Source organism: Thunnus thynnus, chromosome 19 (assembly GCF_963924715.1).
Source record: "Thunnus thynnus chromosome 19, fThuThy2.1, whole genome shotgun sequence".
NCBI lineage: Eukaryota > Metazoa > Chordata > Actinopteri > Scombriformes > Scombridae > Thunnus > Thunnus thynnus.
Genome location: NC_089535.1, coordinates 20,726,865 through 20,745,348, shown reverse-complemented (window position 1 = coordinate 20,745,348; position 18,484 = coordinate 20,726,865). Strand labels below are relative to the sequence as shown.

General features: G+C 39.7%; 1 protein-coding gene across 1 annotated transcript in view; it reads right to left on the bottom strand.

The window, feature by feature from the left end:
* The window catches only part of lpar1 (lysophosphatidic acid receptor 1), a 38,892-nt gene extending 22,224 nt beyond the window's left edge, over nt 1-16,668 (bottom strand). Inside the window, exon 1 of the mRNA XM_067575383.1 lies at nt 16,195-16,668. The gene's annotated coding sequence lies outside the window, so the exon portion shown is untranslated. The remainder of the gene's footprint in view (nt 1-16,194) is intronic.
* Nucleotides 16,669-18,484: the final 1,816 nt, after the last annotated feature.

Here is an 18,484-nt window from a genome sequence, read left to right as displayed (position 1 = left end):
CCAGGGCTGCACCCGAATATTCATAACATACGCCTAATTAAAAAAGACACCAATAGTCACTCTCTCACTCATACATACTTGAGCAAACACAAACACATATCCCCCCTACCAAATACTAAATATACTACTACACAAACACATATTGCCTTTTTTTGGTTTTAACTTCTGTTAAATGAGACACTCCCTTGTAGGATGAGACATTTCTATAACCCCTGAGTTGTTGAAAACTGCTAATACTCAGGACAAGGCTGCTAACTCTAAGCCACAGTTGCAGTTCATTATACCCCACAATACGTGTTGAAAACAGCTAATCTTTAAGAAAGAGTGATAGGACTCCCTAGAAACAGTACTGATACTCAGAGGATTATCCTGATGAAAGTAATAAAGTACAAACAAAGTCATAGAAAAGTTCTCGGGATCATTAAAATACAAATGTTTTTGGATATTTCATAGCAACAGTCTAAACGGATTATGTGCAAATTTGATATTCTGGCTTTAAGGTGCCACAAGAGAGGGAGTTGGAGAGTCTATGTAAAGGTGGAGACCGCCAAAATTATTAGGCATTATCCTCTTGAGAGCCTGAATATTAATTTTACATTTTATGGCATTGGGGCCAGTTGTTGAGATACAGTTTCTCACTCAAAACCCAGTAAATTTTAGACTGATTGTGGCTTTAGACAAAAATTCAGGAGATGACCAAAGTTTTAAGAATCATCCCTTTGAGATATTCAATATCTACATGACATTTTATGGCAATCTGGGCAGTTTTATGAAGATTTGTTGCTTTTGATTCTTACACAAGATACACAGATGATACAAACGGATGCACAAGAACATCCAACATCCACATCCTCAGGCCCTAAGACAAAAATACCCAAAGTTAGCATCTGAACAGCATTACATTAAGTCTAAACCTAAGACTGACAGTGAACCATTCCCTTATCACCCCAACCATTACTCTAATTATTACAAACATTATCAGTGCTTTTGCAAGACTGAATATATCTGAAAGTTGTGTTTTCTTACCATTGGTATAACACCTACTAAGACAAATTGGCTGGCTCTAATCAAGTCAAAGCTAGAACAGAAGTTGAATAAACTTTAAACAGGTCTTCTCCCAGCAGCTCAACAATCCATCATCCAACCCTCTGGCTGTTATTGTTAATACAATCCTTAGAAGAATCACGCTTTCAGGGGAACGCCACTGAATTTAAGGCCTGACATGTTATTCCTACATCGAAAGAAGGTTTAGTCTGCACTGGTGAACATTTATTAGCATGTCAGACAGACATCTGGCCCCTCCCTGATCTGTGAGTCTACGCTGAGGTATATTCCACAGGGAATTACTTAAAAAGATTATTGAAAGATAAATTTGACCACATTCCTACATAAATTTCCAATGATATTTTTTCAATTGCTTCTTAAACTGATAAGACACTGATCTACAGCTCATTTGTGTGTAAAAGTCCACAAATCCATTCTTTCTTTCATGGTAATTGAATGAGCTAAAGGCTATCATACTGATATATAGTTTCACTGGGAATCATTGTGAATCCAGGACATTTTATGGAGAAAAGAACACATTTTCCCACTTTACCACTTATCAGACAAAAATGCTAATGTTTTATTATGCAAGATTTGTTCCCTGTAGTTCATTAGCGTGGCATCTCAGACTAAATTCTCAGCTTTGTGGTTTCTAGGTTTGAAAGAATAATTCATTTTCATGAAAAATTCAAAGAGCTCATAAGAGTGATTTCAGTTATGCATAAGTTATGAGCCTGAGTATCAATCCCACTGGTACACATATGGAGCCTGATCGTGATTTTTAAAGATGTAAAACTATTTTAGTATTAAAAAAATAGATCACCCAAACTGCAGAGTTCAGCTGTGCCGTATTTTTCAAACTAGACTTTGATGTGATGGAGTTATGCGTGATGGAGGTTACATCTGAAAGTGATATAATGTCTCTTTACTGAAACTGTCTGTGGGCTCTGCTTTAGATGGAAACTTATCCTGCCTGTGTATAGTCTAAGTCTGCCTCACAATAGTTAGTTAACAATTAGCTTCTTGGCTTATACCTAATGTTAAGTTTGTAACGACTTTTAGGGAAAGGACCGTACTCTTGTGGGTTTTTGGGTTTTTTTTACTTTACACTGACCTGATGCCTTTTTTTCCCCTCCTGCAGATAAGTCCTGAGTTTGTATTTCCAACATTAATCACCAGCTTTATGAATCACTGAGTGACTAAAATGTTCGGGTTTTATGAGAATCCATTGCAGTATATCATAGTATGACAGTCCAGGATCAGGTCATTTGTGTGAAGGTGTCATTTCGGATTGGGTTAAAAAGTCTGAATTTCTTTGCTTCTCGTTGAGATCATTTTTGAGCTACATTCTAACACAGTGTGGGCATACAGATTTCAATTTTTTATGTGAGTCTAATCCACTAATTCCCACTTGGCACTGCTGTGGCAACTTGGATATCATATGTTTGTCAAGTGAAACTGAGAAGACTTATAACTTTCCATACTTCTTCCATCTTTCCTCTCCTGTCTCTTCACTTGTCCTCCATTCCAGACGGTACCCTGCTATTCTTTTTGCACAAAATCCCCTTGCTTTCTCTCTCCTTTCTCTCTTCACCTTGTTTCTGTGCCCCCTTAACTCTCCTCCCACCTCTCCACACTGTCCTCCTTTTCAATCTCCTCTTTCCTCTCTCACCTCAGCCCTCTCACTTCTCCTTCACTCTCTTTCTCTTTCCTCTCCTTCCTACCTTTCCTTTTCCATAGTCGAACCTCTCTACCTCACCTTTTTTCTGTCACCTTCATTTCCTCTCTCCTTACCTCTTTTCCAAACAGTCCCATCCTCTGTCACTCCGTTCACCCCTACTTCATTCCACATGTTCTCTGTTGTCCCACATCTTAACTTCTCCTTATCTCTCCTCTTCACTTTATACCTCCTTTCCCCCACTGACCTCTCCTCTTCTCCCCTCTCCCTTTTCTTCAGCTCTCATCTCCTGTCTCCTCCTATCCTTTCCACCTCTCTCCTCCTCCTCCTCCACCCCCACTCCCCCGTCCTCTTTGCCAACTCTCTACACAATGCGCCCATTGTTCCCATTCTCCCACCCCAGAAAGCAGAGAAACAGGACTTCTACGACCCAGAATACACACAAACACTTGCACACATAGGCTTTCATTCTTTGACTTTCTCTTTAACATCATGCACAAGTACACACGAACCACACACACCCTCACACTTACTCTCAAACTGTTGCTGTGTACCGGCAGAGCTCAGTACAACGGTTGGATTGGGAGTTGGTGTTGAGTCATGTGTGACTGCAGCCATGACAGGCTGATTCACGGCTCATCAGTGGATGATACTCCTCCAACCACTTAAGCACTTCCATCTTGGCACACAAAGACACAACTCACATTAAATATGTTCAGTCAATGTATTTTGACCTGATGCAGCCCACTCATATTTTTATTTGTTCCATTTCCTGTTTGGTCTCTTGACTTCGATAACCGTTTTAAAAGACGATCTTTGGGACAAATTTATGTTATGTTTAATGAGCCTCCTCTGTGCTCTCAGTGTTTTGGATGAACAAGTATTTTTCTAAGCATGTTTTGAGCAGCCCCACTTCTGCTATGATATCATATTGTTATGAGCACGTAATAAAACACAAATACCAACACACTCTGACCAATCACCATGACTAACATGACAAGCTGATCCCAGTGCTGTGTAGCAGAACCAATGTCAGCAGTCAATATTTGTCAGACTGCTATAAAACAGTCTCTTTCGTTCTTTCAGCTCTGTTGACCCTTCACGCTGAATATTATGAAACTATTCAGATATTTTCTAAAATGTAGGTGCAAGGTGATCACAAGCTTCAGATATCAATGTACACAGCTCAAAATTTCTCCACTTTTGATGCAGACAGGAAGTTAACAACAAAATTATGAAGTCAGAGCACTTCCTTGTTGCTGAAATGCATAAGTTCAACAGAGTAGACCATGACTTGACTTCACTCAACTCCACTTAACTTGAATAGAACAGAATATGTGTTTTCTCATTGACCACACCGTACTTGACTAGACTCGACTGGAGTAGAATAGAATATGTGTTTTGCCTAACAGACTAGACCATATTTGACTTGACTTCACTCAACTCAAGAAGTACACAACATGTTTTTTCTCATAGACTAGAACATATTTAACTTGATGCAACTCAACTAGAGTAAACAGAATTAGGGAAATTTAATTGGAATATTATTGTAGAAAAGCCAAAAAACCATGGTCAAGTAACCAGAGCTTGACAGCGACAATTAAAATCTGACTTGACTCAACTAAACTTGAATAGAGTAGAATTTATTTTTCATAAAGTAGACAATAGTTGACTTGGTTTGACTTGAATAGAATAGAGTGGGTTTTTATCAGACGAGAAAATATTTGACTTTACGTGACATGACCAGAATAAAGCAGAATACTCACCCCTATCTTGAAAGAACCTGGACTCAACCCTGATATCCTCAGCAATTTCCGGCCCATCTGAAATCTCCCCTTTGTGTCAAAAATACTGGAATGTGTTGTCACCTCCCAACTCAAAGCCCACCTCATCGCCAATAATCTGTTCAAACCATTTCAATCTTGTTTCTACACACAGCACAGGACAGAAACAGCCCTTCTTAAAGTCACCAATGACCTCCTCCTGTCCTCAGACTCTGGTCACTTCAGCACTCTCGTCCTCCTCAACCTCACTGCAGCTTTCAAAACCATCAACCACACCATTCTTCTCTCCTGCCTTGAATCCACCCTCAACATCACTGGCACTGCTCTCTCCTGGCTAAGGTAATATCTCACAAACAGACAGTTCATCAACATCAACAGCTGCTCTTCCTTCATCGCTCCTCTGTCCCAAGGCGTCCCCCAGGGTTCAGTGCTTGGTCCTTTCCTGATCATCCTCTACATGCTCTCCCTTGGTAACATCATCCATCGTCATGGTCTCCACTGCCGTTGCTACGCCAATGATGTCCAGCTCTACATCTCCACTAAATCCATCACTACTGCAACTCACTCTAACTCTAACCAACTGCCTCACTGAAATTAAATGGATGCAAGTCAACTTTCTAAAACTAAACTGTGATAAATCAGATATCATTATCATCAGTCCCAAATCCCTCACCAAAACCACTCACAACTTTAGCCTCACCTCTTTTGAACACCACGTCAATATAATCACCAACCATCTCCACCCATCACTCTCCTTCTCTGCTGCTGAGACTTTGACCTATGCTTTCATCACATCCAGCATTGACTACTCTAACAGCATTCTTTATGGCACATCATCCAATGTCCTGAATAAACCCCAGTACATCCAGAACTCTGCTGCTCGCCCGCTCACCCACTCCCGCTCCCGTGACCACATCACTGCTGTTCTACAGAACCTCCAATGGCTCCCTGTCCCACAATGGATCAAGTTCAAAGTCCTTCTCTTCACTCACAAAGCCCTCCATAACCAGGGCCTCACCTAACTCACCAACCTGCTCCACTGCTACGCTCCTTTCCACGGCCTCCACTCCTCTGACGCCAACCTCCTGTCTCCCATACTCAAGACCAAGCACAGGACCTGGGTTATGAGAGCCTTCTCCACAGCTGCCCCCTCCCTCTGGAACTCTCTCTCAATAAATACATCTGTGACTGCACCGACCTATCTATGTTCAAAACACAAAACTCACCTTTTTAGAACTCCTTTTAGTGTGTGATTAATGTCATGTGCTATGTTGTGCTTTTAGTGTGTTGTTTTTTTGTTTTTGTTTTTTTTTATGATCCTTTTAACTTAAAGTGTGTTTGAGTACCTTGAAAAGCACTCTATAAATAAAATGTGTTATTATTATTACAAAAGAAAACAGTGGCATTAGGGAAATCTGACTAGAATATTATCGTAGAAACATAAAAAAAACAGTCACTGTAAGTGACAATTAAAGAAAGTTGTGGATAATATGAAAATCACACAGTTGCAGAAGCAGAGGCAACATTTCATCAAACCACCGACAGAAGCACTTCTTGAGCATTTCCTCTTGTAAGAAGTCTGACACATTTCATTCCCCACAGTGAAGGAGTTAACTTGTTGCTGCTAAATTACATACTACTCTACACAGGCAGACTAAGTGGGTTTCACAGTGGCTTCTGGTTTGTCTAAAGCCACTGAAAGCAATGTTGTATTTCTAAATAACAGCCAGAATCATAAATAACATATAAAACATATTAAAGGAATTTTAATTTGACTATAAATTTTTTCTGGGATCATAGCTTGGGTAAGTCTAGTGACAACAGAAATCCAACCCATGGGTTATTATCTGCGGAGCAGCATATAACACACCCTTTCATTTTGCAAATGTCCATCTAATAAGCTTATTTGCTGTAAGGTCTTTCTGCTATGATCTGTTCCACATGTTTTGGTAAAGCAGGTTTTCAGGCTAAATGGCAGGAAAAAAATATAAGCATGAAATTAATCCCTGAAAAGCCTTTAGAAATGCAGTTCAGAGCAGGATAAGTGTAAGCTGTATGACACAAATACATGGTGTGTACACCTAAACTTAGTGGCATATGTGCAGTTTTTGACAACTATTGGTGGCATAGAGCAATATTTTAATACACCCCTCCCACATTTATCTTGTTCTATATTTGCATCTGGGTCAAACGCAGGTCTTTGCATTTCTCCTATGAAACAGGTATTTGTGAGGAGAGATCATTGTGAGTGGTCTTCACTTCTTTCAGTATCATTTCAGGGTGAATGACCAACCATACCCAAAGAGTTTTTGAAGTGTTTTTGGAGAATTTAAGGAATTAAATCAGTCATGCATCTCATGGAACACATGTGTCACTCCTGGTGTGAATTTAGGCATAAAAGTTGGCATGTACTGCTGGTTAAGTTTAAGATTAGGGCGTATGAAATAAATTTAGATCATTGAGTAATAGGAGCATGTGATTGTGCTTACAATGGTAAATGCAATTTCTGAAAACTATTCTGACACTCTTTCAAACATTAACATGCACACATATACTAATAATAAAAGCATGGTACACACATGGAGTGAAACCAAGGAACTGAAAAACATAACATTTACAGTACCTGACTGAAATGTGGATGTTGTCTGGTGGTTTTTTAGAAAGACAAGCTTCCCACCACAGTATGACGCAGAACAAGAGGAATTGGGGGAACTCTTACAATATGATACAGTATGTGAGAGCTACTTTACATTTACAGTTGTGTAATAAATTATTTCTGATTGGGTCGAAGTAAACTACCTCTACCATACAGTATGTGTCAGGTTTCTTTGCAGTTTATTGCTGGGTGTGTTCAGTCACTGATGAAATCACACTATTGGAGACAGATTCCACACATGACATCACCGTAGCTCAGATGCAATATGGGATTGCGTCAGTGTGCTCTTCAGAGATTTCAGGGTTTGACTCAAAAGCGTTCTTCAAATTCATCACTGAATTCTCTGGACTGTCAAAATCACTATGAAAACTGGTTAAACATTTTCTTGCATGAAGCCATGTTTTGCACTGAAATTAAATTTGAAAAGTTTGTGTACACTACAGATTACAATTCAAAAGGGTATAACAGCCTTTCATGCAAATAGATAATAAAGCAATGAGACTGCAGACTGTCCCTATTTCAGTATACAATTTTAAAGTAAAGTTCTGGCTTTAAGATTGAGGGTCTTCATATCTTTATTGTCCAAATTCCTAATTTTAAGAAAATGCAATGTTTTTAAACACACAGACAAGACAACCAAGGAGTTTTTATGGCCTGGTCGTGGAATGCTCTCAACTAGCCAATCCAATGACTTGACCTCAGTCTAACTGAGAGTGTGTTTCACTTGCTGGAGACCAGACTGAAGGCAAAAAGCAAGGAAGCAAGTTACAAAGTAGAAGACAAAGAAAAAAAATAAAAAGAGGGAATAAAAGAGATACAGTGGCTTTGAAAGTTTTCAGATCCCTTCAGTTTTTGCACACGTTATGTTACAGATTTAATTTAAAATGGATCAAATGAACTTTTTCATCTACACACAATAACCCATAATGACAAGAGAATAATAAGAGATAATCATAGAGAAAACATGTTTATAAAAATCTCTCATTTATTAAGTATTCAGAGCTTTTATTCACTACTCTTGGTAAGGCATCATTGGCAGCAATTGTGTCTTTTTGGGTAAGTCTCTACAAGCTTTGGGCAGTTTCACCCATTCTTCTGGGCAGAGCCTCTCAAGCTCAGTCATATTGGATGTTCTCTTGGGTTCAAGTCCGGCTTTGGCAGGACTATTCAAGGACATTCAGAGACTTACCCCGAACCCACTCAAGAGTTTTCTTGGCTGTATGCTTAAGGCTGTTGCCATGCTGAAAGGTGAACCTTGGACCTAGTCTGATGTAGTGTCCCTCTGAAAGCAGGTTTTCCTCAAGGACCTCTCTGTGCTTGGTTGCAATCACCCTTCCCTCAAGTCTGACTAGTATCCCCGTCCTGCAACCCCATAGCATGATGCTACCACCACCATGCTTCACTGTGAGGATAGTAGTAGTCAGTTGATGAGCAGTAGCTGGTGTTTGCCAGACATAGAGTTCAATGTTTGTCTCATCAGACCGGACAATCTTTTCAAATGCTTAAGTTAATGATATATTTCATTTTTTGATTCAGTTGAAAAACTTTTTTTAAAACATTTTTTTGTTTAAGTTTTGTTTTGATTAATCAATTTTAGGAAACAAAGTGGGACATACAGTTTTTTTTCAGGTACTAAACAGTCAAATCGCATTTGTCCATATGTAAGGGATGACAAAGGTTTTGAGCTGGTAAAATGAAAAAGAAAAAACAGCAATGCCAAAAATTGCATGTTTGTGCTCATGCAATATTTTAAGGCACTGAGGTGGAAATATGGGCGGAGGGAATGGAAACTTATATAAATATCTACTGCACTTGATTTAACATTGCAGATTGACATGCAGCAGAGGCTGTTGTGTCTGAAATGACTTCAACATCTGGGAAAACTCTGTGTCTTCAATTTCACAAAAAAAAAACTTTAAAAACTACTGCAGCAAAATAAAAGATGCACACAAGATCATTCCTACATTCAGCACCCCAATCAATAACACAAGAGCAACACTCTACTGCTTTCTAGAAATAAGCATGCCATAAACCTGCCATAAATACTACACTATTGTGCTACACTTGATGTGGATGTAAACACACTCAAATTAAAGCAGAGGGGCAACGATGTAATCTCATAGTCACTGCAACAACATAGTCGACAAAAAAATATCACTACTTGCTGACATCAGTGTAACGCTGAATACAGATGAGTCAGCAAGAAGGCCATAACTGAGCGTGGCAAATGGTAATATATTGTAACTGAAGCTGACAGAGTGACTTCATAGCTGCATTTGAACACAAGTTTTTGCATTTGAAAGGGGAGCTCATGTCTTTGTTTTGTGATTTGTTTTTGAGCGTTCAGTGTTCAGTGTGTTTCAGAGTACAATAGCTAAGCAGAATTTACTGCTTACTGTGTTTGAGATGTAAGTAACTCAGAGATATTCATGACCGTTGCTGAAAAATAATTTCCTCTTCCTGCTCATTCTAGTTCCTCTTTCTGGATGTTCCATCCATGACTGCTCTCAGACACCCTCTACATGTTCTTAACCCACATTGCCCTCACATACTCACACAGCACAGAAGACACGAGGAACAAAGACTTTGCAAGGAGAGAAAATTAACAAGAGGTCAGCTGGGAAGCAAGGAGTGAGGAAGCGATTCATGTCTCAACGCCCCCATAAAGTAAGGGCCAATGCATGTTTTTTTCATCAGCTGATGCGCTCTAGTGGCCGCCAGCACGAGCCTCTGAAATTGCGTCATTGCGGCTTGTGCTCTCGAAATTTTAAACATCATGGTCACTCATTGATGCTTAGCTCGTGGCCTGAGTGACCAACAGCTGATTTGAATTGTTGGTTATATTTTTTAATCAGCTTCTCAATAGGTGACTATTTGGAGGACATATTTGACAACAAACATCAAGAGGACTGCTGGTTAGATTGTTGTACTAACCTCTGGTTTATTGGTTGCACCCAACTTTCAGCATTCAAACAGAGGAAAACTTTAAAAACAACAAAGGAAAACATAGACTTTCCAGGTGGCTTTCCAGTTTGTTTTCTGCAGAGTTGTCCACAGTGCTAACCACAGTGTTGGAGCACAGTGGCAACTCCTGCAAGGACGACAGCGCTTTATATACACATCAATGGTTGAGGACAGTGCACATAGTCTGCAGAGGAGATGGTGCGCAACAGCTATGCTGAGACCTTAAAAAACAGACTTGTGTATGGGTACAAAGCTGTGTGTGTATGGGTAAGTGCCTGTCTGCTTCTCTGTCTTTATGACTCTCTACTATACTACTAGCTGTTCTTTTTGCTCAGTAACAAATCCTGTAGCAACCTGGAAAGGGAAATTATTTTTGATGGAAATATTCCACGCTAGAAGCCTGTGACGGGGCATGTTGTGAGCCAAAAAGTTAGAGAAGCACTGGAACATATGATAAAGTATTCCTGCGTTTGCTCCCAACATGTTATCGTCAAACTCAATTTTTTACAGTAACCACAGTGAAAGATAAAGATGTCAAAAGCGTCTACTACCCTATACTACCCTCTTTGTCGTTTTCTGTCACTCCCTCGCAACACACACAATGGCAGTAATGTCACAAACCCACAAGAACAGCTTCCTGTAAAACCACGGCTTATTTTTACATTAACTGAGATAAGCGATGAGCGAGGACCAGGGGGGTTTCAAGAAGAACCTTGATGCATCCTTATGCATAAACATGAACATATACCTGCTGTATGTTCATGTAAAACATAAAAGCAAGAACAGATAAGTTGGGAGCATGTCTACTAAGACAATTGAATCAGTCAACAAAAATCAGTCAACAACGGGCTACACTAATTTATCATTAATTATTCCACAGCCACTATTGAAATTAAACAGGACATCTCAAACAGTTGGTTAAACTGTGTACAAACTGTATATGTGATAAAACACTCCAAGGAGTCCTGGAAAAAAAACAGATTTGGTAAAGGAAATGCCACTCTACTTAGTCATGATGTTCTTTGCCTCCAACCTTTGTTTGTATATCAATGAATTTCTGTATTATTGCAACCAGGTAGCGCTTGAAAAAAAAAAACAGACATTCCTCCAACAGAATTGAGGTGGACACTATTCACACCCACAGAGCTCTATTTTAACATGTGCATAGAATATGTCTGAAATCAATGTCTCAGCCCTACACTGAATGACTACCGATGCAAGTATTTAACTTTTTTTGATATATAGTTACAAAGATATCTGCTCTGATCAGATCTGATCTGGTCTCCTGCAGTTTTAGCAGTAGAGGCAGCATTTGAGGATTGCCTTTTGGCGGAGTGTTGCTTCGTGTTGAAAAAATACACAAAAGTGCCTTCCCAACTGAACTGTAAACAATAAAAGTGAGGAAAGCCTAGCAGTGGTTGTTGTGGGCCACCTGGAGCTACTTGATCTCACAAAAATAACCTCCACATAAACAAAAAGCACCAAATATGTACGAACATTAGTGGGACAGCTGTTTCAGCATAGCTTTTTAGATTAATTATGATTTTGAGAGTAGCTAGCTGCTTTTGATAAGAGTGTCACTTGCTGGCACACATGTGATTGGCATTGTGTGTCACCTAACACCAGCAAGACGCAAAGCACTGCAAACCAAAAGCATGATCAGGGGAAGCGCTGCAAGGGGGAAACTGTATTGTGGCTCATCATGCTTCTAAGGCATCAAATGTGGTCACCGACTTCATCATGATCACCAGTTGAAGAAGTAGAAGTGGTCTGACCTCATTTCCTCACACAAGCTGACAACTAAAGAAGAAACATAGTTAGATCTCCACAAGCATGCATGTGTAAGCACACAAATACAAAGAGCACTTTGGAGATAATGTTAGTAATAATACAACTCTTTGTGTCTTTTTTTGTAATTCTTACAGCAGTTTGAACAGCAGTAGAACTCTTGCTTTCCCTGTTCAGATGGCTTTAAAGGAAACTTAATTTCTGCCATAATAGCTTACACAGTGCAACTCTGTCACCTGCATGAATGTGGAAGCAATCTGGACCTTGGGAGGAAGACTGGGTGGAATGCGGGTCCTTAGATGAGGGGGAGGAGAAATCATGCCTTCAGTAATCAAAACACAGATGTTCCAAGGACCCTTTCTTTTGACGGATGTCAGAGCTCATGTAGGGAAACATAAAACAGTCATCTTCAGGAGAGACAATAAGTCTTTGCAATGGGAGTTTAGTTAAGTTTGAGCGAGGAGGGTTGGAGGTCAGAAGAATCAACGTCTCCCTTAAAACTTCCTTTTGCGTTTCAACATATTTCACAAGTTGTGGAATAACTTTGGGATGAGCATGTTTTTGCAATCCTGTCAAATCTATCAATCAGAACTTAATGATTGCGTTGCTTGTGTGGTTACTGAGGAAACCACTAAGTTCTTAACAACCCTGCCCCCATATCTGGAGCGCTGGTGTGTCATATCCATGGTGACACAGTATGATTAACCACTGAAAAGTAATATGGCTAAATCCAAAGATACATGAGAGAAAAAAATCAGTCGGAAATATTTTTAAATATTGTACCTGAAGTAAAATATTATTTGTTAAATCTTACTGGAGCGCAGTATTTGTCACTTTAAACCCTTATCGTTTACAGATTGGTTTAAGTATGTATGCAAAGGCGACATGTTTATTTTTCTAACTCAATGTTATCTCTTTGTTTCCTCGTATCTTTTCCTGTCATCTCTATTTTTCACTTCTCTCCTCTTTCCTTATAACCCTCTGCAGCAGGCACTCTTGTGGTACAATGTTGCATAATGCGCATTTAGATTTGCAAAGATGGAATAGCTGCCACTAAATTGACTTGAAAATTGAGCTAATTTGTGAAATGAGTCAATTCCATCCACTTGATACTTAGATAGAGACTTCAATGTCTTTAATTTCTTCTTTTTCTTGTCTGTCTTTTCCTGGTCTTTAAACCGTGCAGTGAGGAATTGACTTGATGTGTTTTTTTCACAAATGTTGGCAAGAATTAGTGAATTATGAAATATCTATATGCAACAAAAAGGGGCTTTGTTCAATATTTCAGGGCACCAAGTGGGCTGTGGGCCCTATTTCTGAGGAATTTCCCAACAAGAAATAATAATCTTTCTTCATGTCCAAAGTGGAAAGGTTAAATATCTTATTTTCAGTCCCAGGCTGAAAATGCTGGAGACCATGTTCTAGTTCCCCACCTCCAGCTGTAGCTGTTGGATGAGTCTCAGCCTAGTTTACAGTCAATATACATCAGATTCCACATAGATCATTAAAATGGGTTCCAAAATTAAAATTGTTCAAAAGTTATATATAATATACATATATATAAGTTGTATTTCAATCAGGAAAAAGGCTATTCTTTGCAAAGTATTAAGTCAACAGTCAACATATGTGACTCCTTAAGAAAACTGTTGTGAGTTTCAGCTGTAAGAAAATCTCATTTTGTGAGGGCCGTGTTGATTCTATAATTAAAACAGCCTGAGATCCTCTAACCTAATCTATCAGAAGAAATGTAAATGGTTTTCACACCCCACTATAACATCAAAAACCCCCTGTGGTTGGTGGCAATGGGTGGTAGGTAAACTGTTCTGGCTCTCTCATGTGAATACACAAACACACACACACACACAAACACACACACACACACACAAATGAGTACCATTTGAGCCACAGATCAATATTAATTAGGTTACATCAAAAGTGCAACAGCAGCATTTAGGAAGCATTTGGCTTTTTTTATTTTTTTTAATTTTTTTTTACAGAAGACCTTTACAATCAGTTAAAAGGCTTAACTAGCAACTCTGTTATGTTATCACATCATGTCTTGGGTGCATGTGGAAATTTGGGTTAAAGGGAAAGGCCACGGGATCATCAAAACTCCTGTGGGGATGAAAATTATCCAGAGCAAATTTCATGGTAATCCAGCCATTTGTTCTTGTTTGTTTGCTTTTTGTAAACAAAGATAATTTGTAATTAAGGAAGCAATAAAGGAAATGTCATGTAATGACCAAAATGGACAGAGAACTTCTTTTTTTATCTGCCCTTTTTTTAGCCCCTAAACACTGCAATCTTTGTTGCTGCTAAATCTACAGTATATAAGGAGTGTGACCTACCAATGATGAGCATGGGAGGTTCGTCCAATCCCCCCCACAGTTTTACCCCTACTGTGCAGGCACCCCAACTAACCAGTAAGAAGCTTTGGTGCACCAACAAACTGACAAGAACCCTCATCTGACTTCCCACCTGGCCAATTGTGTCTGTTGGAACACATGACAAAGTTGAAGCTACCGCCAACACAAATGCAAAGGTGGATGAGAACTTAACCCAAATTTCAGGTCTATGCCGCCTCTTCCTTCCGGGGACCAGAAAAGTGCTCAGTATATTATCTGTCCGTTAGAGATGTGAGATAGACTAAATGTAAATTTTGGCCTGACAGTTGCAATGAAGGAATCTCAAGGGGGCACAACAATCAGCAGGTAAATTCTTGACAAAAAATTTTGGCCTTGTGATGCCACTAGAAGGAAAGACCAGGGGGTCACCAAAAGCATTAAAATTCATCCTGCAGATACACAGCAAATATTGTCTACCCAATAGTTTCTTTGTCACAGACTTAATTGTTGGTCAAGTGAAAATTTTGACCTGACCTGCTCTAAATGACATGTTAGTGGTCTCCATAGAGATTTCTCCACTGGGGACACAAAAACAAAGTTTCACAGCAGTCTGACCAGTAGTTATTGAATTATTCTGCTTTGGACCAAAATGTTGGGCAGCCTTATCAACCATCAGTAGTTGGGCAGAAAAAAAACAAGCTTTTAAAATGTTGCTGTTCTTCCGTAAGAGTCATGATACACTTCACAAGTGCAGCAGAGCTTTTGTGACCTCTATGAATCTGCTGACTGTTTCTTATCCACAGTGTGCAGCTTCATTTGCATTTATACCACCCCCATGCACTTAACAGCAGTGATAGTTGCACAAGACAATCCTCTTCATAAGCAGCGTTCAGATGAATGAAAAAATGACTTTTTACTGTGAAACTCTGGATTATTTTGACAGAAAAAGTAAAATAATCACAGGCATTCAACTCAGATATGACTCTGAGTACATCAATATCTATGAGTTATCTCCATCCTCTGAGCAGGTGAGGTCAACACTGCCTGTCTGCCTGAAAATCATACATGTAGAAACCCTGCTTTTTGCCAGTGTCACGCCTTTTGACAGAGTTCAGTGAGAAGTTAAGATAGTTCAAGAAATTGTTGTTGAATTTCAGGGCCTGAGTCCAGGGCACAGCACGGTGTATTGACTCCTGCCGGTAGTAGACAGCATCAAGGCGTATACTTTGGGAAGATGCCAACACCACAAGAAATGTTTGAGGACTATCAATACTCTGCTGGCCTGGTCATCATGTTTTAGCAATCACACCTTCAATTTATGAAACTGACAACAGAAGTATTTCCTCTTGGATGATAACTGATGCTGGATAACTTGTTACAAGCCTTTGTAGTGGGCTTACATTATGGTGGGAGAGGAAGAGATTCAATGAAGAAAACTAAAAGAAAAACCCAAATTCCAAACACATTCTCTGAATGCAGATCAGCGTGGAAAATCAACACAGATGTCAAACTTTTACTCCCGGACCCAACGCCCGCTTGTTTTTTTTTCGCTCACTTCCTTCCACAAATATTGTTCCAATCCCAGAGTTTGATAAAGACCCCAGCGCTGGCGCAACAAGTCCCTCATTCCAGCCGCGTCCCCGGTCTCAATCTCTATAGGCGCACAAACGAGCGCCCTCCTATCGAAATAACGGAGCGCACAGCAGATTCAGGCATCTGCTTATGCCATCAAAGCCTTTATCTGAACCGAACGCTTTCTCGCCACGTCTACGTGGCAGGTATACTTTGATTATGTACAGATGCCCACATCCAGCATGCACAAGAAGACGCACTAAGATAAGCCAAAGAAAAAAAAACCCTAACTTTTTTTTTTCTGTGGACCACAAGTGAATTTATACGGATTCGATCAATGAGCAGAAAAATATATATACTTACATCGTCTATTTTTCCAGTGAGAGCAGTAGGTAGGTAGTTTAGCTCACTGCCTGACCGGTTCCTGGATGTCCGACTCAAGTTTGATTCTGGGAGCCTGAAATTCCTCCAACAGACAACTCCTAGAGACTCCTGCGCAACTCTTGTGTCAAAGTCGCAGCGGTGTAATATAAGACTCCAAATCCAACATACACCCAGGTAACCCTTTCATTTTATGTCCGAGCAGAAAAGCAATATCTCCGTTTTTTTCCCCAACAGTACGTCGTGGTTGTTTTTTTGTTTTGTTTTTTATAAAAAACTTGTTTTATTTATTTTTTTCCCAGAAGAAGTCGCCTTGATGCTCTTTGCTGTGTCTCCGTGCCTCTCTGCGCTGGCGCGGCGGCTCCGCTAAGCTCTCTCTCTCTCTCTCTCTCTCTGACCGACCGACTGCCACACACACTCGACAGGATAGGACCTTTGTCTGCACATGACGTCACATACACGCACGCACGCGCGCGCGCGCGCGCGCGCACACACACACACACAAACTGCAAAAAAATGACATTTAAATAAAGTCTAGCATTGAGACTTGCTAGACATCTTATTTTGCTTGTGCAAACATTTTGCAAAAGGTGACATTTCACTGCAATCAGTCAAACATGAAACATTTTCTTGAATAAACTGCAATATCTTGAAACTGCTGTAAGATTATTTAAAAAAAAATGTAATCTCTTAAAACTGAAAACAGGTGAAACTTCATTGGCAACAAGTGCAGTTATTTCAACCACTTGCATTTTCCTACTTAGAAAAAGATTAAAGATAAATGTTAAGAATTAAACAGAAGAATTAGACATTTCTTGTAGTGTTCACAGTTCAGAGTTGTTCTTTTTCCCTCAGCGCCTAATTGGAAACATATTTTTTTTTTCAGTAACGTGTTAAGAGAGAGACAGGAAGGGAGAGAGCTAGGAGTGGAGTGAAGGGGAGAGAAAAAGAGAGCGTGAGGCTGACACTGAGGGACTCAAAGACATATTGTATTCCTTACCAATTAACCTTCCACATAATATATTGGAAATATTTCCTCCTGTCTGCTGGTATGGCCAAGTGAAGTTAAAACCTCCTCATACGAAGTTCTCAGGTTATGAGAAAGTCTTTGCTAAGGACAGTTATGTCTGCCAACTTTGCCCCATCTGTGAACACTTAGTGAGGTGTTTAAACCAACCGCTGCGACTGTTGAATGAAATGGAGTGTTAAAACCATGATACATTGAACAATATAAGATTGTCTTGTTTGTCTCATTAAGTTAAATGTATAATTTCCATTGAATTTTATGTGGAACCCACTTTCAAGCAAGATAATGTTGCCTCCCAGTCCTCAAAATATTACCCATACACCAACACTCATACATTATGCATGACATGTTCCCCAATCAGGCACCATCTTTCAAAGCAAGGATCAGACTACACAATATTAGCCTGAAAATGGCCCAATCAAGCAGACATGGAGCATCAGACCAGATTGTTGTTTATCCCATCATAGTGGAAGACATCCAATTCTGCATCTAGGACGCCTCATGAGGCCCCAACGAAAGGACTGGCTTCTTTCGGCTATTGGCAAAATCTGTGATGGAAACGGTTGTTGATAATCCTGGTTCGGGAAGTCTGTCTCTGGCCCCTGTTTCCTGATCACCTTGGCACATCATGCAGGTCATGAAAGACCCACCAAGTCCTTCAAACTAAAAGACAAAAAAGGTCATTTGTCATTGCCTTCGGATCTGTTGCTAAACTGTTGGTTATGTTTAGGCACAGACATACCTGATGAAGACTAAGAGAAAGATCATAATCTTGTTTGTTGGTAGGATACTAGATGCAAAAAGCAGTCTCCCATACTTGGTGGACTCATCCTCCTCCCTAAGAGGTTTTGTGTTGTTAGACATCACTCTTTTGATCCTGACATATGAGTCATAATTAAAACAGCCACAAAAAGAAACATGTTTAAAGAAACATGAACATAAGTTGTTTGAGGCATTTGGAAATGGCCTGTGCTTTTGTTTTTCTTGTGAGAAGAGTCTCGAAAAACTGTTTCGTGTTCCATTTCCTCTATTTCACTCAGTGTTTGACATGTTCCAAGAAAAATGTCAGGATCAGTCATTTAAGTGTCCCAAAATAACGTTTACGTTTCCGTAATTACTTTCAAATGAAAGGAGCCCTCTAGTGGCTGTAGTTATTATGACTGGAGCAAAATTACTTTATTATATAGTGGCAAAGTCCACACAGGGAGGAGTTTGGGATTGATGGATGGGTCCACAAAACATTGG